Source organism: Pomacea canaliculata, linkage group LG3 (genome assembly GCF_003073045.1).
Source record: "Pomacea canaliculata isolate SZHN2017 linkage group LG3, ASM307304v1, whole genome shotgun sequence".
Taxonomy (NCBI): domain Eukaryota; kingdom Metazoa; phylum Mollusca; class Gastropoda; order Architaenioglossa; family Ampullariidae; genus Pomacea; species Pomacea canaliculata.
The window spans coordinates 28,417,361-28,445,298 of NC_037592.1; the positions used below are offsets into that span (position 1 = coordinate 28,417,361).

The window sequence follows — 27,938 nt, forward strand, 5'->3', positions numbered from 1 at the left end:
TGGCCGCGAAATAATGGCGCGTGGTCTGAAGACGAAGACACACGACCGAAGACGAGGCCGCTGGGGATGGAGGCAAAAAGCGGGACTTGGGGGAGGAGCTTGACCTTTCACCCACCCCCCTTCCACCTTCGCTCTCGCATGCATGACATTTAAAGGGGGATGACGGGTGTAATGAATAGGAATCACGGGAAGGATCTGAACAGGAGGTAATGTTGTGAGTCCAGAAATGTGCGCCTTCCTAACCAGGTCCTTATCCACTCTGAAAACATGCATTTTATCTCAAATTTTGTAAGCGGAGATGGTGCTTCAGGATGTGGATGCTTTATGAAGGAAGATTATTTTTCCAGAAAGAAATATCTACTTCTTGTATTTATTCCTTTCGGTAAAAAAAAAAGTCGCTGATGGAATCCACCCTTCAGTATGTTTGACATCACATCGTCTTGTTGGGTGTTTCCTATTTTGAATCGAGTTTCATATTCTCAAGATTGTTGATCTTCAGTTGACTAGAAAAAACGACCATACACGGTGAACGAGGACACAAAGACAACCAGACGCTCGGGAAACGGACGAACAGACAACCAAACACTTCGGTTGCGTGCTCAAATCCATGCATGCCAACCCTTCCTGCTGGCGAAGAAAGCGCTTTTCATCGTATTCACCTAATCTTTGGTTTCACCCTCGTCAAAGTAAAGAGTCAAGACACGATATTAATGGAGAAACCATTGTGCAAGTCGAACAAAATCCGTCCATGCCCCCGGTGCGTGCAATCTGTTCGTGTTATCAAAAAGTTAAAAAGATCTTAGTTCCCCTCCCTCACCACCATACGCTAAATCATCCTCTTTGGATAAAATTACATTAGCGCTCTTTTGATGCAGATGCAAGTACAATCCAATTTCTGCGAGAGCGGTCTGTAGTGTATGAAGGTCGGAGATTAAGCGATGCGGTCTCTGGCTGCCTCCACTCCTTTTGACTGATTTGTATCTCTCTTGGAGACCGAGGACGGGCTACCCTATTGCCTCTGTGTCGCGTACGTCGCGGAAACCAATAAATATTCATGCGAGAGGGCTCAGCAGTTGGGATAGGTTGCTCGGGGTGTAGGCTAAGTCTTGTGGTGCGTTAGAAGCCTAGGAACTGATGCTGGAGGCACCGAGCACAAATAAACTACAAAAAAAGCAAAAATCCTGGATGGTTTTTCTGTAAGGAACAAGACCTTCTTCTTCATCAACAAACAGCACACACAAACGTGGATCGTGAATTTGCGACTCTCAAGAAAAAAATCGTAATTTGAGACAACATTTCCTGATGTTACTTTTATTATTTAATATTAATTATTTAATGGAAAATATACTTGATATTATTATTGATTTAAAAAATATTATTTTACAAATGTCGGTTTACTTGTGTTTTTTCGTGGCTTTTTTTAGTTTGTTTTGTTTTTTGTTTTTGTTTGTTGTTGTTTTTTTTGGGAGGGGGGTTGCTTGATTTGTAATTGTTTGTTTACTTATTTTGACAGTTTCGTTAGTTTATTCGCTGTTACTCTTTAACAACTCTACAGGAATTTTTAGTTGAACATCACCCACCTGATTGAACATTCCCATGCCAACTCAAGCGTGCAGTCGCAACTACACACACCTTCTACGACAGCATCGTCCCTACAGCAGTGCTACCCTCTCCCCTCCATCACACCCACTCCCCTTCTTCAGCGTCACTTATCTTCCCTGACCTGGCTGGCCTAATGTCCAGCATAAATGGCACTCGAGGTTTCCTGAAATGTCTAGAAGTGGGCGCCATTAGCCAGCCAGCGTCGGGCCGAGTTCCACCTTATCAGCTCACCATATGGGACCGTCGCACGAACTGTTTGTTCGCTCTTACATCTCCATCACCGGCACTGCAACAACTGCCGGTGCTGAGAAGTTAACGTTGCCCCCTTTCCCTACCCACCCCTCTTAAAAACAATCCCACTTGACCGCAGGCGGTTGTAAATTCATCCTTGCCATGGTCCGCGTAATTACGCTGGCGCGACCTGAGTGGTTGTAACGTCCTGCTGGATGGCTCGATGGCAGGCTTGCCTTGTTTCTCGCGTCCACCCAGAGATCTGGATCCACCGGTAAACTTGTTCGCACTCATGTCCACTCTGTTCAAAAACACAGATCCCTGTTTACCCTTTGCACCTTGCAATACAAAGGACTTACGATGGAATATCAAAATAGTTCTCATTCAAAATACAGCCTTCACATCAAGATGTTTGTCTCTCCACCAAGAGGATGCTTTTAAGTTTATTCTGTACCAAAAGCTATCCCCGAAAAGATAAAATTACAAACCCTCTGCAAAATCCTCCATTCAGTAAGGGTTAAATAAATCTTTGATATCGTTCTATCAGAAATTCCAAAGGTAGAGTCCAGAGTCGGGTACGTCGTATTGATTAGCAATGACAATTTTTTTCTGTTTGATTCACCTATTCCAAAATTAAATAAATACTTTGCATTGTATGATTTCTTCATTTGTCAATATTAAACAGCTTTAAATCACATTTCTTTTTCCAAGACAGAATGCATAAAACAGTTTAGATATATAAAATATGTTAAAATAGTTAGCAGAAAATTGGAAATTCAAATGCTACTCTTTGCTACGATATTTAAGGTAAATTCACTTTGCACTCTCCGAATTTTTTTTTTAGTTTGCAACACTAGAGGAAAAAATATATAAATGGTACAATGTTGTTTTTTTTATCTCCCTCTTTCTTTCATTTTTTTTGTGGTTGTCCTCTGGTTCAGTCTGGAAAAATCTGGACTAGATGAAGGCGTCTATTTGGCATGTCCTTGGACTAAAGACGGAATTCATGTTTCCCTTCATCCCATTCTTTTGTTGCCAGGGGGGGTACCTACACCCAGACTATTCATTATGGGTGACCACTCACGCCACCTCCCGTCCACGACGAAAGAAGCTTGTCCCGGTGCTAAGTCTGAGGTTCACCGGTTAATCGAACCAGTAGCTGGTGGGCCGGTGACAATGGACAGGTCTGCCTGTGACAGGATACGGAACGGATTAAGTTCTAAGGTGCTTGACGGGAACCGTGGGTGTTTTTGCGGCGCTGTGCGACCCTCAGTCGACCCGCGGACGCAGGAAGCACGCCATCTGCTGCAGCCGTATCTGTAAGGGTCCCTCTCTGCGTCGCCACCATGCCAGCATGGTGAGATAAGGCTGGGTCCTGTAGAACCCCACCCCCACTCCACCTTCCCTTCCACCACCCATCCACCATCCACCCTACCCCGATAAGACAGTTGCGGGATGACGCAGGCGGTGACAGCTTCACCGGGCGTCTTAACAACCGGGGGTTCGTGAGAATGCTCCAGTCGAGGTTTAGAGGTTGATGATCCCCGGTTTGTTTGGCCGTACTGCTCGCCGCTAGACAGCCTGCCGGATTTATGTCGCTCTTCGATGGGCAGACTTTGTTTTCTCGATGTTTTTCAGAGATTACGCTATCTTCCGCCGTAAAACATCGTTCACAGTCGTCGGAAGACACCCTGCTGATCATTGCAGTCGGAAGTTGCAAAAGGAACATTATACTTTGTACAGCACCTCAATGTGGTTGCCTAGACGGCGAGTCTCATCCTGAGGTCATGTCTACATGTTAAAGGTCTAATAGGGTGCAATTGTTTGCCAATGACAGGTGTCGGACTCATTTTCTCAAAATCTCGATGAATACTTCACCTCTGTTCTCGAGATACAGGTAAACGTCCTCAAGCACAGAAAGAGGTTAAGACCAGAGATATCAAGAACACGAGAAATATGTTTTTGGTGTCAGACTTTTAGCCAACGAGAGCTGTAACAGTATGTTAGTAAGACATCTTTTTATGTACATTATGTTAGTAGAAGTGTATGTCAAGAGGAAAAGTATAGGGTGGTGGGGTGTGGGTGGGCAAATATAAAATTTTACCCAGAGATTTGAAATTATAGTCTCTTGCAGCAAACTTTACCAAGTTATTGAAAATAATGCAGACCTTTAAACAAACAAGATGTCCGTGATATTCTTAGCATTTATTCTCTAGTGTTGTACCAATCCTTTACTTTTCTCTACGTAAATGATCGGAGACAAAGCACAGGGTTAATTGTGTCAATAATTCTACCAGAAACATCTAACCCAAAAGAATCTGGTGTTGGTGCATATTCGTGGGGCCAGATTGTGCTGAAATCCACTTTTATTTCCAGATACGATGAGACATTTATTCCTCATATTTGAATTTCATCCATATTCATTGCAGGCTTTGGCGTGGTGAAACAGATGGTAGTCTTTTTTCATAAAGTTCTGGCGGCAGGTTATCGGTTCCTCAGATTTTAAACTTTTTTTTTTTTGGAAGGGGGAAGGGGAAGAGAGAGGGAGGATGAATGTGAAGGGAGAGAGGGGCAAAAATTGCAGGGATGCGAAGCTATAGCCAGTTGCGGAGATGAGGAGCCTCCTTTAGGAATGTCATATGAATATGCGTACTGAAAGCTGAATCCAATTTCCTCATTTCAGTCGAGTCCCGACATCGATCTCTTCATTGTGTTCTGCATTCTGACGCGAGGCCGCCAGACGTTCGTCTCGATGATAATGTCCAGAGAGGAGTCAGCAACTGTGGCCATTATATGTAATAATGCGAGAACTGGATGGATTTAGGGAACTACTCACCGGATTTCTGGATTCCTATCTCTTTTATGCGAAGAACTCACGATAACGAGGGACGGTGCTGTGTGTCATTACAAAGAACAAAGAGGATGCTAGGTTTAGTTTCAGAGTTAGAGGATAGTGGCATGATGACTTTTATTCTAAGGCTGTTCCTTTAATGTTTAATGACATATTAGGGATTCAAATTACTACTCGTACTTGTAAATCATTACACGTTTTCCTAGAAGACCAGTCTATATAAAAGACAACTACATTTAAGGGTGAAAATATTATCGAAAAAAAATTATTCTGAAGTTATAGACTGATGTCCACGTTTCATTTCCTTCATTATTATTGTTTTTGTTATAATTATTATAGTTACTTTTTGGTTCAGTTAAATTTTATATATTTTACTGTTAATCCACATTAAAATAAACTTAATTTTTATTTTTTTCTTTCTTTTTTTTCACTCTTTTACGACGGCTAGGCTAGAGGCAGTTTGACATGATTTTCCCTTTTCCAAAACATTATTAAATAATATTTTCACGGACTTTCAGTCTCTCACAACATAAGACCAACAGGAAGGGTGTATATTTTGTTCAAACGTGAATTTTTAAGCAGTTTGTCTCTGACATGTTAGAATTATAGTTTAAATGAGTTTATTGTGAACACTTTTTTTTCATTAGTTAAAGTGCGCGTGTGCTCGGGACCTAAAACTATAGAACCTGACCTTAAAATAATCCCTGCAATATTGTTTCTGATGATGGGGATCAATGCCTTCTTGACATATCCTTCTGTTTGAGAGAGGGCAATCTCACTAGCATGGTTCCAGCTAGGATGTGTTGAAGACAGCGCCCTTGGCCAGGGGAGGAGATATGGGTGTTGTCGCACAATATAACTTTGGATGCTCCTACGGCTGTTATTGGAAATTTCATATAACGGGAAAAAGTGTGTCCCTCTATGTGTATCTGAATGCTAGTCTGTGTGTGGCCTGTCTGACTTTTGCTTCCAGCCTGTTCGAGTTCTGTGCTTGGGTCTACCAGTCAGGCTGGTCGGCTGGCTGACCAGTCAATTTGTGTCTTCTGTCATAACTGCCTTTCTTTCGCGAGTCGTCTGTCCGTCTACCTAGCTTCATCGGTACTTTGTCTGTTTTAACATTTAAACCAAAGTTGACATTAAACTCAAATTTACCGACAAGTTTGTCATTAATTAGTGTAAAAAACACAGGTTGAGGGAACCACACGTTAAATTAAATTATTCTCGACACTGACGTCAGTTTTTGCCGCAGCCGGTTTAAGAGTTTTAATTATATTTTAATTAGGATTGTCCAGTAAATGAGAAGAGAAAGCAGCGGGGAAATAACTTCTAGTCCTTTCTTCAAAACAGAGGTGGACACTGCTCATTTCAGAGGTCTGTACCTTACAGACTGAAATTCTTCGCTAAAATGTTGCAATTTAGTATCTTCTATTGAATTAAAACAAAATGCTTTCAAAAATATCTTTTTACTCGGGTTTGCAGATACAGTTTGTTTTCGAATCTTTGAATAATTTGAGCAAATTACACAAAAGTAAAAATGCTTGTTTACATTTGAAGTCGGCATCCCTACATTGGCCTCGTTTTTGAAACCTACTTTGAATTAAATATTTTGTTCCACTTTTTAATAAAAGCCTGTTTGCCCTAAATAGTATGCAAGAACAAAAATAACTATGTAAAGTAGTGTTGTTATGAACAATGTCAGGACTTGATTGTTTTGTCGTTTACTATAACATATCTGGCAAGGATCGTGACCGTTCTCAACCAGGGAAGCATTTCGTTTAACTAGACCCGGACTTCCATGGCATGACTGCAAAAAAAGCCTTCATGTGTCGAGATTTCTCGAGTAATCTAGAGAGCGAATGCCTCCTCGAATCTTTTTGCAGAAGTCAAGCGGGTTCTACCGTTCTGTTGCCAGTGAATTCAGAAGCAATATAAATGCTGTAAATTGAGTTTCATTCACTGCGTAATCGATATTGCCAGTGGTGACCAACACGTGGTCAAAAAACCGGAAGAGGCAAAGGACTGACATCGAACGAAACAAAAATAATAATTAAAAAATGAGAGAACGCGAATCATGAAAGGAGGTAGCGGTAAAGAGGGGATGGATGCGTTGCAAAGCTTGCTGGACATCGTAGAGGGAGGGGAAATGAAAGGAAGAAGTATGGGAGCAATTTGTTACGTGAGTCCCGCACCATAACGGTGTCATTGCAGAGGCCCTGAGGTGTCGTACGAAACAGATCACCCGCTTAAACCTGGCCTCCCCCCGGGCGACAACGGGAATGCTTCCCTAGTCCAAAGCCCAATACTCTCCACCCCTTTCCCCACCTTTCGCAAAAAAGTGAGACCAAACAGATGGAAAGTAGATGCAGATGGTATGGTAATAAATTGCGCGGGCTGACCCTACTCGTCCGCAGGCTCGCGGCCCGTAGAGAAGCGTGTCACGTGGGGTCATCAGAGTCACGTGGTCGCGGCGAATCTGTGTTGATCCTGGCTGGCCTTCCGCGGACTGCAGAGACGTTCGTGAGGACGCGGTGAAGAATCGTGCGTTTTGATTGGTTAGTCTTGACAATCTGATGCTGCTTTGCATATTTCGTGTGATCTCGATTGATTATGCAGAAGTGAAAGTGAACATATATTTGTGCTTATCTTCCCGAACCCACTTGGCGATAAGGTTACTCGCAATTGCAATGTGTTTGCAGCTGTCTGTCGCATGTTTATTTATCGATTTATTTATTGTTTTGATGTCTTCAATATCCATACAAAATATATTTATTTATTGCTCTGTCGTTAGTGTTACCTTTTTGGTTCTGGTCTTGATATTCCCAATGACCTATCAGGCATGTTGTTTCTGTGGCTTATATCTATGATCCTAACATTGAGAATTGTACACTTGGAAGCGAACAACTACTCTCCAACTGAACAACAGTCGTGGGTCAACCTGGTCATGACCATGGAGGCACTGGACACTACTGGAAACTTACAGGAATTAAATTAGTAAACGTATTTACAGTATTCTTGGATGTAGAGAAGGCATATGATATTCTGCCAAATTCAAAAACTGTGTGAAGCAGGCGCTCCTAACAAGATACTGAACTTAAAAAATCTTTTTGACAGGCAGCAAAATATTTGTGAAGGATGAGGAACAAACATCCAAAGAAGCCCCAAATTGTAAGAACCGTTTAAATTCCGGAAGTCCTCCAGCAAAATAAAAAATATGGTTTCAAAATAATGGGTTTAAACATTCTCCAACCAAAACACTGGTAATAATCTTCATCAAACCAATCCAAGAAATAAAGTATCCTAAACTAACATTAAGCCAGGCAACTAGAAAAAAACTGGTCAGCTTACATACACAAAATAATTAAAGCTGCAGAATAAAAATAAGAAAGGAATAAACTGAATGACGGCAATCACTGTAAAGAATTGGGGCATGAAACTTATATCAATCTTATTTATTATCTAAAATATTGTAACCTTATTTTCCCTTGGGACAACTGGAGTAGCAATCGGTCTAAAATTGTACTAGGAGTACCATTGTTTACTCGAAACCTGGCAGTGCTGGCAGAGACAGTTCAAAGGCTTCTGTGAGTAATTATTAAGGAAAGGGCTTCTACTATTACAAAACACAAAGTCACCCTTCAGACCGCCAACTTAATTAAATCCATACTTAATCTCACAGACCCATCTTTCAATAACATACCCTAGAAAACTAAGTGGACAGAATCAAACATAATAGCCCACACAATCATCACATCACAAAAACCTCCTTGGACGCAGATAAACAAGTACCTCGACTAAAATATAACAAATAAAACATCATTAGATAATCATTGCGAAATTCCACAATTGCAGATACAAATTTACAATGACATACACAGGCCCCTGGCCGATACACACGAATCTGATGATCCTCACCCACTCACATAGACGGTCTGGGTGTTTACTCAACCAACAATATAACTGTCTCAGCCAGACTCCCAAACCATGTGTCAATAAGTACAGATGAACTAACTTCTATATAAACAGCACTACAGACAATCCTACACACAGTTCAACAGACGAAGGACTGAGAGTATCTTGTAGCATCCAACTTGCTGTCAGCATTCCACACCCCACTAAAACCAAGCCTCCTAGAATAGACAGAGTGTGTAAAATATTAACTCTCATACCTGTGAAATTAAGGAAAAAGGATAAACTATCTGAATTTGCAATAAAACGAAACCTTAACCTAACATTATAAAACTCAACGTTCATTTTTCTCCGTGAAAGTGAAAAAAAAAATCTTAAGCAAGTATAAACTTACATTTCACCTACATAGCTTTCTCAACCAATGAACTCAACTAAAAAAAAAATCTATGGCCCATTGTACTTGTCTTTAACTGTAAATATGATCATCCGAAGTCTGGATGCCGAGGAATAGCAATTGGAAGAAGACAACAACAGCAGTAACCAACACCTGCGACATCACGGAACAGCAACTCACACCACCTACCCCCCAAACACACACACACACACAATACCCATATCACATTATTCGTTAGGTGATAAAGATCTAGGGTATGGAACAATGAGGGAAATAAAAAGACGAGGGAAGTAGATTACAAGTAGAAGCTTTTTTCCCACCCAGCAACAAGGAGACAGCAGACCTGTTGGTGATCTGTTCGATGACACACAGAAAGAAAAAAAAGAGAGAAATTTTTTCACTCGTTAGTAGACGATGAAATTTTGCTGTGGAGAAAACGCATCCCCGCGGCATTTGTTGAAGACCATTCTAATAAAAGTATTGGGTTTGCTGGCTCCCTCTGCCTCTTAGTAGTTGAGTGTGTGGCAAAAAAAAGTTGTTCTTACTTGCACCATATCTCCACCGCTCGGTAACAGCTACATTTGAAAAAGTCTCCAAAGAGCTAGCTCTTGGTTTATCTGAATTTTCAAATATAACTTTGGAGATGCTTGATACACATGACTACAGTAGCAAGCAAAAAACCTAGAATAAACTTTGAGAAGAGTTAGTGGAGAAGTGGAGAGAGGCTGAAATATTTTTTGCGCTGGATTTTTCCGAGTAAGTTATGTTTTCCTTTCAAACGCTAGTATCATGAAGCGATCATTTGAGCCTGTATCATTCACAACACTGTGAACAGCCTGTAGACAGACGGTTTCTGTGGTGGTTAAGGGTAGAGGTGAGACAGCAATGGTAGAAATTGTGCTGTGTGAATGGACTATGCCTTTGAGAAGTCTGTTAAGACTAGAGAATGGTTGTTGTGGTTACCAGGTACAGCAACGAAATCGGTGAAGGAATCTGCATTCAGACATTTTCACTTGTCGCATCCGATTGCCTTCTCGGAATCCCAAGGGAGATAATTAAACGCAAAGAACTTTCCTCCATCTGCAGCAATTTTCACGCCCCCAGCTGGCCTCCCCTAATTTGTACTCAAAGCCGTAATTGCGAGTGATAATATTTGCAATTTCCGGTTTCGATCAAGAGATCGGTGAGTCAGCTGCTGCATCGCACCCTCTCTCTTTTTCTCTCTCCCCCTTCTCTCTCTCTCTCTGCTTCGATCACTCTTATGCTCGCTCTCAGGCCGTCGGGGGAAAAGAATGCATGTAACCAGACTTGAAAGAACTATAAATCATGTACTGAAATTTTATATGACTGTCTCTCTTTCCAGAACGATTGCAGTAGGGTTAACGGTTCTTTCGTGATTCTTTGTTTGTGTTTATTTTTCTTTCTCTGTGTGCTTCTCTCTTCTTTTCTTTCTTTTGATGGGGGAACGTGATAATACTTTCCTATTTTTTTTATAGCAGAGAAAGTTCATATTTTTGTCTGATTGTTATGTAGAATTTATGGATTAATGTGTAATTGTAGTAGTTATAAGTTGGTCTTGCGTATATAAGTACACACGTGTGTATTCACCTGTATGTGAATGTGTGTGCGCGCGCGTGTGGGGATTTCCTTCATTTCTTATTAGCATTGATATTTTTGTTTACAGAATCAATCCTGAGTTGTCTAGACGGTTGATGCACAAATGAAAATTTAAAATGGCTTTCTCAAAAGGCCTGGGTGGCTGATGCAGATTTAGTGTCAACAGGAGGCTTGTGGGGGATTACTCCCCTCCATTTAAGCTACTACATTCCGCTCCACTGACCCCAGTGAATAGGGCTAAAAAACCAAAACAACTTGGGAACCACATGTTTTTATTGATAAGAATTGCATGAAAGTGTTCAGGAGGAAGTTGAAAATGAATAACCACGAAGACATTTCACTTGAAGCATGAACAGTTGACCTTCTGGAGCTGGAAGGCGTTATAAAAAAAAGGAGAAATGAAAGTGTGTGCAAGTGCGAGAGCGAATATATGTGTGTGTGTGTGCTCGTGTATGTGTGTATGTTAAAGTGCAAAAATGTTCACATGTATTCTATTATTAATAAATTTTAACAAAGCATAAACTTAGTGAACGTCACTACTAATCTCAGTTAGTAAGCTGTGCGGGTATTAACTTCGGTTGTAAAGTAGGCTTTGTGAAGTAATATTTGTGTTTTAAGCTTTTTCTTAAATCTTTTCTAGGTATACTTAAAGTGGGAATAAAATATCATGTAACATACACTCTCTGTTTCCTTCTAAAGTTTTGTTGATTGCTATAGTCAGTTCTTGACTAAAGACTGGCATCTGAAGAATTCTTGGTCAAGCTGCACGAGCGCTCATCATCTGGAGAGCTGACACTCAGTCCAGTCGTATTTGTCTCTGGGTCATGATAAATATATATACATGTTTAATTTAAAATCTTATTTTTAAAATGAATTGGTGTTGATGTTCTTCTTTTCTGTATTTGGTGAGGTCAAAGCATATGTGGTTTTGGTAGAGTCCAAGGTTGTGTTTGTATGTTGGTATGTAGGTAAGGTATTGTAATGTTTACTTCTACTACCTTAGTGTTGTAAATAAATCAAATTTTCTGCTTCAATTTGTGAAAGCCAGCGACGATTTAGAGAGGGGAGAGAAAGGAGTGGGGCGAGACCATCAAATAAACGTATTTTCACTATATTTTATGAATATATATTTTTCTTTTTTTTATTTTTATTATTATGATTTCTTTCACGTTAGAATTATTTAGCAGATGATTTTAGCAGGATGCGTGAGTAAAGGATATAAGTTGTCCCTCATTTTCAGTCTTTACGAGGTCAGAGGTCCATTTCCACCAAATATACTCGGTATGTGAATGTGATTTGTGACAGTGCTGTAACTTTGATGCCCATAATTTGTGTGGTGTAGTATGTATTAGTGCGTGTGAGTGCATGTGTGCGTGCGTGCGTGCGTGACGTTTTCGTGAGTGCATGTGTTTTTCGTGTTTGATTGCTTGTGTGCGTGCTTGCGTGTCTGCGAGTGCGGTTACAGAAAGTGCGTGTATTTGGTGTGTGAGTAAAGCCTTGCACATCTGCATGCTATCAGTCTGCGAATTCAGAAAATAATGCCTATACCAGTCAGAAGAAACAATAAAAAATGGCAGTTATGGAGTACAGCGAAATTTGATTAGTAGTGCGAGGTCCCGGCAGGAACATTTCTCCTGTCGCGCGAACCCAGACAGCCATGAGATCGCACTGATAGTGATAGGCAGGTTCAGACCAAATCGACAGTGTATTCCTACGTTTACCCAAACTTGATGCATCCTATTTTACAGACAACAACCAGATCAAACACTTTGGGTTCTCTCTCTATCTCCTTCCCTCTATCTTTGTATGTATGTACGCGTGCCTGCATGTGCATAGGTGTGTACGTGAGAGCGCGTGTGCATGCATTGTTACTGTATGTGAAGATATTTTCAGCCAACACATCTTCATTTTTTCTGTATCAAGGCGTTTGAGTTCGTAAAATTTATTACAAAGATTCAGTTTGTTTTTTTTAGCTTGACAAATGCAATCATTTTTCTCGGCTACAGACATTCTGGTGACAAATATCAGAATAAGCTGTTTGCGGCATCAAGTTTCAATAAAATTGGACCTGCTATATATATATCTAAAAGACACCCTGACAATCTCAGATTAATAATTTTCAGAGAATAATGCTGAAAGATTCGGGTAAGCCTTCCTGCTCATCATCTTCGTAAGCAGAAAAATATTGTTGTAGTGATGTTCATCTGTTTAAAGATTGTTTGAAATCACTAAGGCGTGAAGCGAATGGTCCTCGTGTACTCGTACATAGAGTTGTTTAGACATTGTTTGCTTGTAAATACGTGGTTGGGAATAAAACTTTGAACCATATTTTGGATGCGCAATTTGTTTTGAATTCAGAAAATTGTAATTCTACCATTGAGGAGACAATTAGAAAAGACACTGATAGACAACTTGCCGGCAGAATTTACTCCTCACAGTCTGGCTTCGACATCGCGATCTACATTGTTAGGGCAAGTCGTTCTGTGTCCCCATCATTTTGTCAGTCTCTTCATAATCTTCGTAAATGCACTTACGCCAGGGACAACAAGATTTTTTCAACTGTCTTTGAAGCTAGGAGATTCTCATTTTAAATCATTAGGACATGCTGGCTTCTAGACATTTTCACGGAGCTCCACCAGGCAGACATTTGCAAGATTTGAGCACTACGTCACAGATTTTCAAGACTTGAGCACTACGTAAATATTCTCAGATCGAATGACGTCAAAGTGAACCTTCAATGACGTCATAAACTGATATCCAGACATTTGACGAAAGTCCTTAAAAAAGAAAAGAAAAGCCTCAACCAAATGAATGTGAAAATGTTTCCAACTTCTCCATGAATTCTTCTAAGAAGTTTCGTTAACATGCTGGTAACGATTGGAATGATTAGTGTCCAGTACGCTCACTTCGACAGAAACTTCACGACAATGGAGAAATAAAGCACCGAGCTCTAAACAAGATTAAGTTGCTCAGAGCTCAACCACGTTTTCCAGCTCGGAATCTCGCTCACGTCTTGGGAACTTTTCTCCCAGAAGAATGATCGCCCCTGAAGGCAGGTTTATGAAGATGGTTTGTCGAGAACAGTTCAGATTTTTTTTTTCATTCGCCAAACGTACATGCAATAAATAAATAAAATTAAAAAGTTTTTTTGGTTTATTTAAAAAAATAATTAGAATTTTCTTAATTATAAAATGTAATAAGCCATGGACACAAACACGGATTTGTCTCAATATGAGCGTGTGCGTGTGTGTGTTTTTTTTATAAGCCCAAGATTTCCCCAAAAAGCAGGAAGACATCCTATCGCATTCAGCAAAGCATACCTCTAACAGCAGTTCATTCGCCATGTTGACGGACCCGCACTGAAATTGTTATGACCTCCATAAACCGCGTCCTCAATCAACGGACAGCGTGAGGGGCGATATTTCAATTCTTCGCACGTGCAAATCTAAGGCACCGTGGCAGAAATAACAGCGCCACCACGCAATCCGGCACGCACGCAGGCATCGGAGTCCTAACGAAGCCGCCTGTCGGGCCAAGGATTCTGGCGCCGCTCCGCCATATAGTCCCCCTCGCGTATTGATCCTTGTTGGCCCTTCATTTCCGTATGAAATCATATTGGTACATGTGCAGACTGAAGCGTTGATCCACAAAGCTTCCTTAACTAATTACCGCCTCTGCTGCTAAACACCGTCGACCTGCAGCGTCAGAGTGTCATGGTTCGCACGTGCGTCCTGCTGGGCCTGGGTGTGAGCACACGAGCTGGCCATCGCGTTCCTGAAGGTGAATATTCATCCTTTGACCCGCAACCATGTGGTTTCAATATGTTTGTTTAAATGTCCTGATGGCGGAGATGTTTTTGGGCCTTGCCATGCCGGGTTATGGTGATGTAATTGTTGAGATTAAACCAGTTCATTTCGTATTTCCATTAGCCACATGTTAGTGTCCCCTCCTTGCGTCATGATGCTGTATAACGGAATGCTGCAGGAACAACATGGCTGAAATATTAAAGATTAAAAAATGGACTTTGGTTTGTATAATTCATACGGATCAGACACTAAAAGTTTGATAAACGATGCATATAAGAAATAAGATGCAGACGTGACTGATTTGAAAGAATTTTTTATCAGTATTACTTTTTTAGTAAATCGTTACACAGTCTTTATTTCCGACAACTTTCACTCACCCTCGCACTGGCTGCACCCCACGCTTTGGGCTTGAGGTAACAAAAATCATTTAGCCAGACATTGACCTCCAGCAATCCCATAAATAACATCATCATAAATGAAGTTACTACGTACATACCTATAACAGACACAGCTCTTAATGACCCACCCCTTCCTTTTTTTTATCTTCTTTTGGAAAGGCTCAATCGTTTCGCTTCGACATCTGGAGATCACATCACAGCCTTTTTCTATTTCCAGACAAAATGTGAGTTGAGGCATAACTAACGTAAAACAACACAGACATTTTTGTGTCTATTGTCCCATTTACAAATTTTGTTGTCTAGCAGTATATCATATCACCGATCCAGCAAAATACATGGTAGACCAACAGTAGCAATATACTCATGTTTAATCTCAAAGGTGTTCTACATTCCCTCATTCGTATATTTGCATCATTTCTGGATTGTCTCCGTCACTGGGGAATACAGAAACACAAATTCCGGTTAACACCAACAAAAATAAAATAGAAAATACACTAACCCAATGAGTACTTTGTACTTACTTTTTATCACCAATCCTGGCATCGAACGGTGAAGTCGTCCCTAGAAGTCTTAAAGTTGTTGCGCTTACATTAGCCAAGCGATGCTTATAATTTCACTTTGTCGATCTGAAAAAAAAATAAATATAACATAGATATGCCAACTTTTAACCTTATCGAAAACACAAATCACAAATACTGCCAAAATTTTTTTTTAAATCCCAGATGACTAACGCCTTATAAAATACTAGCTGCGTCATGCTTCACCTGTTAGGCAACGTTCGCGGAGTGATGGTGACTAATTATGGATTGTGATAGCTGAAACGAGAATGCCAAGTCATCACTAATAGCTGTGGCGACAGTGAAATGATGAAGGAGATATTGGCAGGCGGCATCACAAGGCATGCGGCACCAGGAGGCAGATGATTGGCGGGCTTATGGAAACCGACTCGTCACTCGCTGGTAGACCATAAATGATTCTGAGGCAATGAAAGGTATTATGTGCAAAGGATCAATAGAAAACCCGCACTCAGACTCATGATAGTAAAAAAATCAAACTGTTAGTAAGCGAGAGAGAAAATAAATTAAAGACTATTTCCAAACATCACAGATGAACTTTAACCTTTAGATTTTCCCCACCCATCATTGGCAACATAGCGATGCTCTCATGAGGATCAGTCATGTCATTCTTCTTCTATACCGTGAGAGTATTTCATTAGATTAACATTTATTTCCCTGTCCAAGGAGAGCAAATGTCTTAAAGCGTGGGACACTAGACAACACAGAATTAGATATAAAAAAAGACATAATTACTTTAGGAAACGTTTGCATATGTTTCACAGAAAAGTTGCGTTTACAAATTGGAAAATATTCCCAAACATTTTGAAATCATCTTTTTATTTTTAATTTATGGTTTCCCATATTCATTGCGGGAAATTGTAAGAATTACAGGAATTACCACAAAGGCCAAAACATCCCGGTTGTTTGATCTGCGACCGATACAATGCAGTAAAATGAGATTACAGGTTTTTTTGAAGTTAATTGCTTTTTTTTTTTTTTTTTGAGGGGGAGGGAATTATTATTGGTAGATCATTCTAAAGATAAACACAGATATGAAGTATATTTGAGTAACAAGGCAACTTGCTTTGCAGGAAAGTATTTCTAAAAGCAAGATTATTCCAGAAAGAGAACAAACTGTGTTTGTGTGTGTGTGTTTTCGCGTGCATGTATGTAAGACCAGAACCTTGCTGTCCCTACATCAACGCACTCGCTTAGCGGTTCATTTAGCGCCATTTCGTCGGCGTCTACATTTCAGAAGGACGGCCATTTCCACTTTCCCGTCCAGCAGCAGATGTGGCGTGAAGACTTCAGACGCCGTAGTTATCAATCTGTGGTACATCCGTTGCTTTCCCTCCGCTCAATATCTACAAGCCTAGCAAAGTCCGCTGTAACCATAGCTGTGGACCGTATGCAGGACGGCGTTCTCTAAACAATCAGCCAATCGACCTCCTAGGCACGCGCCTGTTTCCAATTACAGGATCCTGCACAACTTCCGCCCGGTGCGTAGCTAACCTGGAGGTAACGCTATACCTCTGCTTCATAACTATGTCACACAGTCTCCGTATCGTGGCGTCCTCTGCTATCGCCGGGGATGCTGCAGTGATGGGCTGTCTACAGATATCGTCAGCAGCCAGTCTAAGGTTAGACGGTCATGTATCGGAAATCGATACATTTATTTCATTCTGCAAAGAAAGAGGTTTTTCTGGTGGAAGAAAAGGATAAATAGGAAGTAACAGACAATTAAGAAAAGGTAAGAGGAATGAAATGAGAGAAGAAGAAAAAAAGTATTACGTTAGTTTTGAGCATTTTAAATTTCACAGCGACCGTGCAAGTATTCACTTCATTTATAGGTGTGAATTATTTATTATGTATTGTTTAAGCATGTGGCTTTATCATACTACCTTTTAATGATACTAAAATCAAAATAATTTCGAGCTATAAATATTACTATTACCCGAGACTTTTCTTTCAACTATGCTGGTGGTATAGCTACTGGCTAACTGTTCAAGCATGTGATACTTTTTCTTTTTTATTTTTTTATGAATCCCGTAATTTCAGAAGAGAGACATTTATAAGACTCTTCTTCTCCTTCTCTGGACCCACTATTTTGTAATTTTTTGTCCTTGTAAAACTGTGTCTCCGTTCGAATCTGTCAAGTTTGGCCTTACAACCCATCTCTTTCAGAGAATTTCTTACATAAGTAAGCAAAACTCTTCTGCTCACTTCTCAGTTCTTCATCTTCATCCATGCACTTAGTTTGTGTTGTGTCATTTGTTTTCTTTTGTTGGATGATTGACTGTCTTTCGTGTACAGCGCAAATTTTAGTGTGTAGTGTTTTTATTTTTATTATTATTATTATTATTATTATTATTATTATTATTATTATTATTATTATTATTATAAACTTTTTACCGTTCTACTAATCAAGAAATGTAAGGGGTAGGGTGGGTGTGAGTGGATGGAGATTAGTAACAACAGATTCGATGAGAAAGGGGCAGAGAATTCCACTATTCTGATATTACACTGTTATTAATACACTTACAGTCAAAACAAAAAGCAGCATGATGTACTCTGTTCTAGAATTCATCACACACACAAAAAATCGCTTGTCTTTCGTAGGCATAGTGGAACACAAAAGCCCTTCTGTGCGTCTCGATCACATTATCTTAAAATTTGTGATAGCCATGTTGAAGCTAAAAGCCAAACTATGTAGAAAGACTGGGTTACTTCCCCTGAGAGGTCTCCCCTTGATTTTGCTCTGGAAAACGGAGCAGTTTGCCGGCTCCTTATTACTGGTGGAAGGAAGCTGCCTTGAGTTTGTTTTCGGGTTCATTTAGTTTGTTCTCCGAGGACAATAGCCGCGAGTGTTCGGAGTTCAAAAAACAAGCGCCAAGAACAAAGGGGAAAATATTACAACCAGGATGAGTTATGGGCAGCGTAAGTCACACGCTCTCGTAAACTCCAGCGTTTTGAAGGGAGCAAACTTTCCAGTGGTACAAATCACTCCATGTTATTTAGACATCATGAAAGGACATTCATCAAAGTCTTCATTTAAAAAATGCTGCGATATATGCGTATATGTTAGGACAAGTATGTGCGTGCGTGCGTCAGTGACTTTCTTCTTTCTCCTGGTTTTTGTCGTCGTATTTAGTTTACTGTACGAAATGTCGATGTCTTCATCTAGTTTATAGATCCTCTTCCTGCTTAGTGATTTTTCATTACAAAGCTTTTCTCTTGTGTTATTTTTTTTTTTTTTTTGTAGAAACAAACATAAAGGCTAGCACGCATTCTCTCTACAAACCGTAGACACATCCCTCCTCATTCAATTTTCCCAACAACACGTCACTCTTGAAAAAGCCTTCAAACGATCCCTGGCGTCGCCTTTCATATTGTCCCCCGACAGGTGACACCAAAACACACACACACTGATATTTCTCTCACATGACTGCAGGTTTTATTCGCCATTATAGGAGTGACGAAGATATGTCCTCCCTGCTTATGACTGGTATTAATCTGACATCCAGCTTGTGTGTTCCCCCTTATCTCTAAGCTGTTTCCGAGAGTCTTTTTCTGATCTGTGGCAGGTACTAGTCATGTAGTCCATCCCCTTCCACCCCTCCTAAAAGCTCGGTCTGGAAACGGTCAATAACAAGTGTTGGAGGCTAATGATCGCCGGGCCTCGTAAAAGCATATTTGCGTCAATAATTGCACGATGTACTGGGCCTAATTGCCAGTAGCTGGCGGAGCCTCCTTTAACCCTATACTTTGGCATTTAAAACGCCAGGATGTCAGTTACGCGCACCCAACCCTATGTCTCCTTCCAACAGCCCACCCGACTATCATGTTCACTGCTTTCCCCTTTACTCCCTCACCCCCATCCACCCAATCCCTAAAGACAGCACAGTCCACGTAAATGTTCCCTAAAAGAATTTCTTTCTTCCTTCCTTCCTGTCCAGCGTTCTCTGAAGGTTAAACACTTTGCGAATCTTGCTTTGGATCCTTAAAGGATAACACGAGATAAATATTTTTGTTCTTTATAATCGATTAAGTTCATTATAAAATAATAATCCCGAAAATATTAATTCATAATTATGCTTCAAGATATAAGCATTCGAACATCAGAATTCTCACCTGCCAAAGCAATTGAAGGGATGAAGGTGTGTTTGTTTGTTTGTTTGTTTGTTTGTTTGTTTGTTTGTTTGTTTGTTTGTTTGTTTGTTTGTTTGTTTGTATTGGGGGATAGACCCTTTGGTAGCCTGGAAGGATAGGTAGCTGATCCCACATCTGCAGGACAGCCCGCATTTCTAGAGTAATTTTAGGCTTTAGTGGTCTATATATAAAGAGACAAACATTTATTTTCCATAATCTGCAGAGATTTGTGAAACTGTTGACAACCATTAAACAATTCTTATTAAAGTTCTTTACGTCAACACTAAGGGAGGAGGATATGTGGGCGGGAAGGCGGTTAGCTTCTTATTGAACACAGCAGGTTAAACGAGCGAGATACGGAGAGGTCTGTATGCAACAAAGAAATAGAGGAAGCACGTGAAAGAAAGAAAAAATTAAAAAGAAGGTATGAATGAATACATGAAAAAGAAATAAAAAAAGAAATAAAATATGAGAAGAAAATAAGAGAAACAAAACAAATAAATATTTTTAAAAAATAAAAAACGAAGAAAGAAAGATCACGGAGTTAAACAATTTTGAAAGATGAAAGCGGAATGAAGAATGCTCAAGGGCGCAAAAGAAGTTAACTTGACAAAAGCAGCCTAAGACAAACAACAGAAACACTGCAGCCACGAAATAAAAGGAAAACAAAAAAATTATAATCTTCATGTCCACCAATTTTTCAAATGCTGGTCACTTGAAGTTTCTGCGCTCTTTTTTGAAACTTTTTTCCCGTGACACAAGAGAGGTGAATTACGCTGTGGAGAAAGAAGGGCGCTCGCCGGGTGATCAATAAAAGAGAGGAGAACACTTTAATCTCCGCCATTGACAGATACCGAGGAAATGTGACTAGACAACGCATTGATCATTTCCTCGTCTGCGACATTTCAACTCTTTTCTAATTCCTGTCCCTGATGATATCGATATTGGTTAGCTGTGTATTACTTCCCTTGTGTCCACCCACACTTTCATCTAACCAAAACACACACACACACACATATCATCATCATCATCATATTCATCACAGTAGTGGTCACCGATCATAATCACAACATATGGTCGGTGATTTGTAAAGTTTAGATTATCTCCCCTGATCTCATTTACTGACACTAAGGTGGATAACTCTAACAATTTTAATAGTATGCAAATTGTTTGGTGGTTTGTCTGATTTTAACTGAAATTTTTGTTACGCAAAGAAGTCATCAATTTTGGTTATAAAGAGACTAAATTTTCAGTTGCATGAAAATGTTTGTGTGTTTGCGCGCCTAGAGAGAGACACGTGTACTGACTTTAAACCTTTTTTTCTATCATAGATTACTTTATACTCATTAATTCTATGATAACTGTTGTAATACCGTCTAACACATCTCATGTCCCTGTCTGAGATTTTATTATTATTTTCAGTTTTCTCTTGAACTAATAGGTCTTCTCGACTTGTCAAGGGAAGAACTCCCTCTTATCATTGAGACCTTTGTGATGACAGCTGTGACCACTTCCCGATGTACAAAGCGACAGTAAAATAGGATGTATGAAATTCAGAAATAAGACTTCTTTGCGAGACATGTCTCCGGACAGACGGACAGAGACTGCAAGCCAGGAAACCGAAAACAATGCAAGCCTAGTTTTGATGATTTATATCATATTTTGTTCTTTAAACGTTGTAAATTATTTTTCACTCCGTTTTTGTTTCGTTTTTATTTCATCTGTCTTTCTCCTCATGTCTGTCTGTCTCTCTGTCTGTCTGTCAGTCTGTGTGCATGCGTGAGTGCGAGCCTGTTTGCGGGTGAGCTTGTCTCCAAAGAAAGCTCTCTATAAAGTATTGGAAAATCCAGTCTTAAAATCTGAAATAAAAGAGACAAAACAGGTTTTATTTCTGGTTGACGTTTGACCATGCTGTGAAGGCTTGAGCTAAGAATAGCAGGTAGCTGCCACACCGGAGGCTGAGACAATGGCGGGAGGGCAACCCTGGTGCGGAAGAGGTAGCATCTCGCCTTTTGTCAAGGGCACCGAGACTGTGGAGGACGCGTCACGTGATCGGACCGTGACTTGGAGAAAGACACCCCGCGCCTCTCACTAGCAGATACATTAGGACCTGTCGATTTCCATTAAACCTGACGCCTCTTCTCATTCTAGACTTCTACCACTCCATCTGCGCACACTCGCCACTTCTCGCTGGATCTCTCGCTCTGTTGCTCGCTTGCTCCCTTTTTCTCTCTTTCTCTCCATTTCTACTCTTTCTTCTTCCCTTTCTTCTCCCCCATCTCGCCCTACCATCCCTGGTAACGACCATACGGGCGACTTTTTGTGGCTTGTGGTGGGATAATAGCTAAACAAGACTACCAGTGCGCGACATCATTACATCCAGAGCACCCACAACAAAAAAATATTAAAAAACTCCCATTCGTTCACATTACGGAAATGACGACATCACTCGACTGCATACAACTACCGTGGGGACGTTACACCCGACCTCATCGGAGTAGGCGTTCCACTTTGAAGATCAACCAACCTTGGTAAAATATTCAGAGGCAGTTCAGCGACACTTCTGAAATGAAAATTTTACTTTTCACAATATTCTGTCTGACACATCTCATGTCCTTTTCTGATATTCCCGTTCAGTGCTCTTCGGCATCTGTTTTACATTTTGAAACTCCTTTACTCGACTTAAAAAATTAGCTTTCCTTACACCAGTCACGTGTTGCCGGGTTTCTACAGACTCTGTTGATGCTAACAATACACTGAGTTTAGATAAATTTGGCTGAGTACAAAATCTCCTATGTAAATATTGAATTCTGTGCAGGTATTCTTCACAGCATAATACAAAAGGTAGTTCATCATCGTAAGTAACTTTACATAAGGGGCACATTAAGTCCTGTACATTGTATTATTTATGTCGAAAATAATGAACAGCAATACTTGGCATGACCATTCTAAATTTTGTCTCAATACTCTGCAAATGAAAGTGTGAATTCATTAATAAATAACTTTTAACACTGCTCCACATGCCACATGTAGGATAGAAGGAGAATCTGTCATTTCTGTTAATATGACTTTTCCAATCTTGCCCCCTACACATAATTTCTTTCAACTCCTTACTGAAAAATATTTATACTTTCAACGCAAAAAAAAACAGATCTTAAGAGAAAAGATTTGCTTTAATAATAGATACCCACTTTAATTTGCCCCCACCATCTAAATCGTGCAATATCTTATATATTTTCTGGGAGAGTCTATCCTTGTAATTGTGAACCAGTACACATTAACAACCGGAATAACAGTACCCCGGTAAGACCAGTTTTCTGGGGATAGGGGAGAGATAGAGAGAATGCTTTATTTTCGAGAATGATAAGCAAAACAGAAATTGGAAAGAGAAGTATACATTTTAGAGCTACAGAGGTTACGAACACAAAAACTCCCCATGAATCCCCTGCCATTGAAAGCTGAGATAATGCTGGCTCTGTGATCCTGAGTGACTAGGCAAAAACCTTTTCTCCCCAAGCCATGATTGTTTCTAGCCAAAAATCCCCAGAGACACCGTTTTGTAGGAGCCCTGTCATAATTTAATATACAGATTTAAGAATTATAGAATATATAGAATTTTATTGTGCTAGTAGGTACGTGGAATGGTTTATACATATACACTGGAAATTCTCACTGGATGTGATTTTCACTATAACAATCCTTAAAACATCCCGAAAATTGTGAGTGATCCACGGGACTAGGAGGCCGCATCGCCAGAGCCAGAAGATGCAATGATCATCTTCCGCATCCAGAGCAGCTGTTGCATGTATTCAACATCATATAATCCACGATTATGCCGAGGATTACTTTCATGCTGATTGCAAAGTTGATATCACAAGGCAGCTGCATTCTTCAGCCCAGCTTCGTATCAGGTGTGACATACTTCATTGTCAGAATGAGCTGGAAAATCTGCACACGAGCCACCCCAGACCTCAAAGAACTCACAGAGGTGTTGATCTTACAAAAGGCTTTCGTGATTTTGCTAGAAGTATCAGAGACTGCTGCCCATACAGCACATTAGCTTGTTTGTGTGATTTGTGCTCGTTTCTACATCATAACTTAATTGTTGTCCGAAAAAACAAGGAACACGTGATGGTTTCAATAAAACGTTGGGTCTTAATTCCAGAAGCGGTTCATTTTCAGCCCATGGCGCGCTTTGCGAGCAATCGTTTTACTTGCCGCCAAGGCAGAAACAGTCGTGAAGAAAAACAGGAAAAATCCTTCTTTGCAAACAGCAAACTGATTGTTCAAATTCTTCACACCTACGTTTGAAGAACAAAACTACGCAAGCAAACGGCTGAAGTTCGTGCAAAGATGCCGAAGCCTTGATATTTGCAGGAGAGCGTTTCGTGTTAAAATTTGGTTTCCCCATCTGTGAAGTCCGTGTTCTTCACGTTTTTCATGCTTTAAACAGTACTTGGGAGTGCTTGGGAGTGTTGGATGCTGTTGTTCATCCAAGTTTTGTACTGACAGACTGAAAAGGTTTTTTTTATTTTTGGCATTCTATGTTATTTACCTCTTTGCTGTTCTTGAAAAAAAAAAACCAACAGGAAAACGACCAATCAATAGCTAGAATTTCTGAGCAGCTTCGGTGAATTAGGTTCAAGGCTTTAATCCCCGTTCTCAGTCAAGCAAGTGACTTTACAACAGCGGACTAAGTTACGGAGGTTTTGATTATTTGCCCCGTGGTTTTTTTTTCCAACACTGAACAGACTCCTATTTAGTCCAGATGCGTGGCCTCTTGACTACATTATTTTCGAGTTTAGTGTTGGCCATATTGACTGCACTCTCTCTGAAAGAGCCTGCTGCAGGATTTTGTTGTTGTTGTTCCTTAGTCTCACAGTTAATTTTTACACTCCCATGTCTGTACCAGTAACAAAAGAAGTACACCATCCCCACCCTCCATCTTACACGCTTAACCCCCAACCCCACGCCCACGTTTTTTGTCTGAAGACAAAACAAAGCCTACAACAAAGTCAGGGATGAAATAACATGTCCGTAAGAAAGTCTCAAACGGACTTCCGGGACGTCTAAGCGGTGATGGGAGTGGTCTGACTGTGAAAAGGGAATCATAACGATTTGGCACAAGAATAGAAACAGTGAGTTGTGAAAGCTTTGCTGTCCTCTTGTCCAGGACTTTTCCACTTATTGACACATCATTTCTCCCACACAATGTTTAATGATGGAAGTCAAAACAACAACAGATGTTGCAAGTACCATCTGACCGCTTACCTCCCTTTCTGAAACGGTCTCCCTCCCTCCTCCTCCACCAATCTTTACTCGCCCCACCCGTCCACCTACCGCGCTTGGCGCAGCCTTCTTTCCTCCAGACGTTAAGCGGCTGATGCAAATGTCGGACCGCACGCAAAAGGGACATCACTTTGAAAATTACAGCTAACGGCAGAGCGTTGCTTCCCCTTGGTGCGTCGCTTTTCACAAAGGTGCAGGGAACTGGCGTAATGGAGACGCGTGCTAAAGGGACAATATTTTAAATCGCTGACAGCCAATCACCACGCGGTCATTTTTGGACACGAGCGGCCGCTTGTAAATTGGGGCGAACGTCGACTTGGGCAGAAAGACCACTTGTTCCGAGGCCAGCACTCATCAAGGGACGCTACTCTGCGGTTTAGGGCTTGCGAAAGGCCATGGCGAACGACTGCACGGAGCCTCTCCGGCTAGTTTATTTCACCACCCATTTTCATTACTGTCAAACTTTTTTTTTTTTTCTTTACCACGTTGCAACATCTCAAGAAATATTTCTCTCGCATCCTTTACAATTTTTTTTCTTTTCACCGCAGCAACACTGTCCACGACACTGGCTAGTGTCCACCCTGTAAGACAATGAAACAACAGACCTCTCACTTTTCCAGAGTAAAAATGGACATAAGCAGTAGTTGTACAGGGCCAGGAGGCTCGGAACTGTATTCAGGTAGGTGTAAGGGCATTAATTTTTTAATAATTTTAAACCAAATAATACTTTGGCATATTATTTCAGAATGTGTCGTTATTGCAATGGCGGATGTCCCATTATGCCGGATGTCACGTACACTCCTACACATTCCCTGCAGTTCTTGCCAAAGAAGTGTGTGTAGGTGGGCCGGGTGCTGCTGGTAGGGGAGTTAATATATCACAATACTTATCTGCCCTCAACAATCTAGCTGTTACAGTAGGCTTTCGCTCCAGCTTTTACAAGCTACCACTTTTTACCACTTTCTTAATTTTTTTCCTTCCAGCAGATTTTTTTCTTTAAAATGACTGAGAACTTGATCGAGATTAAAGACAGTATGGCTCTGAAGATGATGGGGGCGAAGGTCTTCTGAAGTACAGATAATCAACCAAGTGCTTTCTTTTGGCAGCATCTCTGCCCGGGACTAGGTTGGTTGTCCTCTCTAAGCAATATTAGAAAGACCTTTGCAAGTAACTTACAGCTCCTTTGAGTCATTTGCCTGCCTCTCTTTCTGTCTGTGCACACATGTTACACACGGTAACATGTGAGTGAATAATAATGAGAGAGCATGTGTGTGTGTGCATGTATGGGGTTTCTCCTGTGAATATGAGTTGGCTTTTCTCTAGTATGAGTAACTACCCTAGTGTAACTAAAAGTTTCATTTTGTGAAAGTTGAATTTTTTTATGCAGTACACTCGGAAAAGTCATGCTATAATAAACTATATTGTAATTGTTGCACAACATCATAGCCTAGGACTATTGAAGCTGGTCCACCATTTTACAGAAAGTCGACTGAACGTATTTTTTTCCCAACTACATCATTCGTAGAAACTTGGAGGCCTTGTGGTGAGTCGGTAATCCTGTCTTCATTCTGCTCAAATCTCTCCTCGTCCCAGGTTTCTTTTGGTATGCATGGAGCAGCCATGATTCGGATTAAAACAGTCACCTTCACTATTTATTGCTGATTGATTCCGCGATTCAAATCCCCCTGCGCCGGCGCAGTCAGCAACGCGCCTATTGGCTCCAGGTCTCCAGGCGCTTCCGCTTCCGGCTTTTTAGCTTGCGTTCATTCTGTGCATGTGTAGATTCAACTACAGAAAAAACTGCAAGTCAAACAAAACAGAACTGCCAAAGTTTCTGATTGATCAGATAAGGTGAAATGGTATAAAGAAAACATATTTTTGCTTGATTCGCTGTTTCCGAAGAATGTTAGCTTTGAGTATGAGGGATGGCAAGATGATATTGCTCTGCAAACATTATGAATTATGCCATTTTTTTTTCTAATGTTACAGAAAGGAGGAATGCAGAAAAAGGGAACAAAAAATAGAAAACAGGAAAATACAATTAAAGATAATATAAAAAACATTTTAAAAACAGATTTGTCTTTTAATCTTTTATTTGCATCGCTTTCGTTGTATTTATTAATTAATCAACAGTCTACTTTTCGCAAATACTGTGTAGACATAAAGTTATGTACACGTATGTCTTTAGATCTTGATCAATAGGCTGACAGACACGGAAAAGAATGAGAAAACGACCTTGATGGAATGAAATAATTTTAATAAAATCAATTATCATATTGATACAGAGAGAATGTTCGTCGTCCACCTGTTAAACCTGAGCATTTGGCTGCTTAGGAGGATGAGGGTAGGTGAGCTTTAAACTCCAAAGACAGCCTCAACGGTTAAATAAGGAATGCTTTGTTTTTCTTGAAACAATCTCGCCAGAGCCTTCTTCATAAGACGAGGAACAAAACGTTCAAAAGAAAAGACGGTTGCTGATAAGGTCGCGACTAACCGACAAGTAGTTGATGCTGAAAATATCTCCAGCGGACATGATCACGGCCTGGCAAGGTTTGCAGACTCCACAAACACACACATGAAAACACACACACACACACACACACACACACGCAAAAAGAGTGAGGGAGAAAAAAAGATTGAGGGAAAAAGAGACAAAGAATGGCGAGCACATATATAGCGGTAACAACTATTCTCCCCTCCCTCGTCTTAGCCAGGTCACAGCCCCACCCTGTTATGCCGAGTATCGATCCCCCAGTCCCTATTTGCATTTCATCCTTGCCTGCCAGCAAGACCATGTACAGTGCTGGTCTGCTTGGCAGACATTGTTCGCCTCCTCACTACTCCCGCAGAATGAAAGACAGTGGAAATGCAGTCATCACAACTGACCTGCGTGGCAGGCATGAAACATGCTCTGACATTTTCTGAGATACCCTGAAATATCCTGCAATACTCTAAATTAGGGATCTTAGCGCTCAGAACATGACATTAAACTTGTGGTAGAGTATACAAATAAACATTAGTAGTATTATCAGTATCATTATTATTAGAATATCATTAGATACCCGCAAATATCCTTCTCAGTTGACAAAGTTCAGCGGGAAAGCCTTTCTATACTTTGATTACAATTTAGACATTATA

The 27,938-nt window shown here is 40.5% G+C and overlaps 1 protein-coding gene across 2 annotated transcripts in view; it reads left to right on the plus strand.

Moving 5' to 3' along the window:
- Window positions 1–27,938, plus strand: part of LOC112560705 — a 48,228-nt gene that overhangs the window by 13,713 nt on the left and 6,577 nt on the right. Inside the window, exon 1 of one of the 2 annotated variants that reach the window (XR_003098575.1) lies at window positions 16,978–17,112. The exons of the other annotated variant lie outside the window; for it this stretch is intronic. The gene's annotated coding sequence lies outside the window, so the exon portion shown is untranslated. Of the gene's footprint in view, window positions 1–16,977; window positions 17,113–27,938 lie in introns of those variants that run through there. 2 annotated transcript variants of the gene reach the window in all.